The following is a 2182-nucleotide window of genomic DNA, read 5'->3' on the forward strand; positions in this document are numbered from 1 at the left end:
GAGGAGGCACCTGGAAGGGGGATGCTGAGCGCCACCATGCTGCACAAACCACATCCAGGGTGTCAGCAAGCCAGCCACCAGGGGGCTGCCCAGCGCGCGTGACGCCAAGCGCCAACTCCCCACCTCATCTATGAGGAGACTCGCGGGGTGCTCAAGGGGTAAGAGGAGAACGTGGTTCGGGAAGCCGTCACCTACACGGAGTACCCACTTCTCTAGTGATAAGCAAAGTGCACCAGCTCTTCCTGGGCAAAAACTTAAGTGGCTCTGAAAAGAGCCTTTGGGTTGGATCCTGCCTCCCAGCACACTCACTTGGAGTTGGTGTACTTGGTGACGGCCTCGGTTCCCCAGGACACGGTGTGGTTGGCCAGCTCGCCGGGCAGCAGCAGGCGGACTGCCCTCTGGATCTCCCGCGACGTGATGGTCGAGCGCTTCTTGTAATGCGCCAGGCGCGACGCCTCGCCCGCGATGCGCTCGAAGATGTCGTTGACGAACGAGTTCCTGATGCCCATGGCCTTGGACGAGATGCGGGTGTCGCGGTGCACCTGCTTCAGCACCTGTACACGGACACCGAGTAGTTCTCCTAGCGGCTGCGCTTGCGCTTCTTGCCATCCTTCTGCGCCTTGGTCACCGCCTTCTTGGAGCCCTTCTTTGGTGCTGGAGCGACCTTGGCCGGCTCAGGCATGGCTGCCAGAACACCAGACGTGGTGCAGAAAAATAAAAAAAATAGAATGAGTAAAGTGCAACGTGTCCTCTTTCTATAGAAGCCTTTATGCAAATAAGGTGTAAGTTACAGCCCTAGTTCTGATTGTTGACTATTCCTTATGACGTCAGTAGTTAGTTCTGTCCAATCACAGTGCGAGAGATGCGAAGTTGCATTCTCATTGGATAAAACAAAGCCGCAACCTTAACCAATGTAAAGTCTGCGTTTTCCGCCCAACAAGGGTTATAAAAAGCGCTGGTCTCGTATTTCTTTCACTACGTACATTAAGTGCATTTGTTACCGGGACGTCCGGACGCGGGAAGCAAGGCTCACTCCAAGGCCAAGACTAGGTCTTCTCTGGCCGGGCGGCAGTTTCCGGTCGGTCCCGTCCACCGCCTGCTCCGCAAAGGCAACTAAGCCGAGCGGGTGGGCGCCAGCGCGCCCGTGTACCTGGCGGCCGTGCTCGAGTACCTGAAGGCCGAGATCCTGGAGCTGGCGGGCAACGGCGACAACAAGAAGAGGCGCATCATCCCGCGCCACCTGCAACTGGCCATCCGCAACGACGAGGAGCTCAACAAGCTGCTGTGCCGCGTCACCATCGCGCAGGGCGGCGTGCTGCCCAACATTCAGGCCGTGCTGCTGCCCAAGAAGACCGAGAGCCACCACAAGGCCAAGGGCAAGTAAGGCCTGAATTAATCATCTGCATTACTCTCTAAACCCAAGGGCTCTTTTCAGAGCCGCCCACCATTTCTGTGGAAGAACTGAACACGCACTTTTACTGAATCCTAGGAGGACTCTAAATCGGAGAAACTGGAAACGAAGTCCTCTTTGTCTTGCTAAGCCATTTGATTCAAAGTGTGGCCTCAGCTTTCTGGGTCTCGCAGGTACGTTAAGACGAATTCACCTTTCCGTCCAAGTAGTACCAACGTTGCCGGGGCGCCGCTTCCGGTACCCAGGCGGGTTTCCAGGACGGCCCTGATTGTCAGAACGCTGTAGGGACGCCGGGCTCAGTCGTCGCGGGCGGGGGAGGACGCAGTCAGCGCAGGTGCAGCGGGGAGAGGCCGGCCGGGCCCTGTTCTCAGGTGTGGCCGTCTGGCCAGGCAGCACAGGCTTAGGCAGTCTGTGGAGAATCATCCAGGGCCCCTGAACTATTTGTTGAAAAGACTACACTTTCCATCATCGAACTACCTGGCACTTTTGTTGAAAAGCGATGGGCTATTTGTGTCCCGTGTTGCTTCTAGACTCTCGGTTAGTTCTGCTGACTTGTACAACCGTGCTTTTGGCACGACCTCCGTCCTGGTTGATCGTGATTGAAAGCCTTTCAGTCAACAAGAGAAACCTGCAACTTTGGTCCTCGTTTTGCAAAATGATTTTTCATATCGTGTCTTTTGCATTTCCACGTTAAGATGTTAAGATTAGTTTTCAATTTCGGTGGGGGGAGAAGGAAGAATCCTGGCTGGGATTATGGCGGGGGTCAGGGTG

At 55.7% G+C, this 2182-nt stretch overlaps 2 pseudogenes; one reads left to right on the top strand and one right to left on the bottom strand.

The window, feature by feature from the left end:
- Positions 1–305: 305 nt before the first annotated feature.
- Positions 306–689, bottom strand: LOC115285369 (annotated as a pseudogene).
- Positions 690–769: 80 nt separating this feature from the next.
- LOC115285370 lies at positions 770–1459 on the top strand (annotated as a pseudogene).
- Positions 1460–2182: the final 723 nt, after the last annotated feature.

Source organism: Suricata suricatta, unplaced genomic scaffold (assembly GCF_006229205.1).
Source record: "Suricata suricatta isolate VVHF042 unplaced genomic scaffold, meerkat_22Aug2017_6uvM2_HiC HiC_scaffold_997, whole genome shotgun sequence".
In the NCBI taxonomy this organism is placed as follows: Eukaryota; Metazoa; Chordata; class Mammalia; order Carnivora; family Herpestidae; genus Suricata; species Suricata suricatta.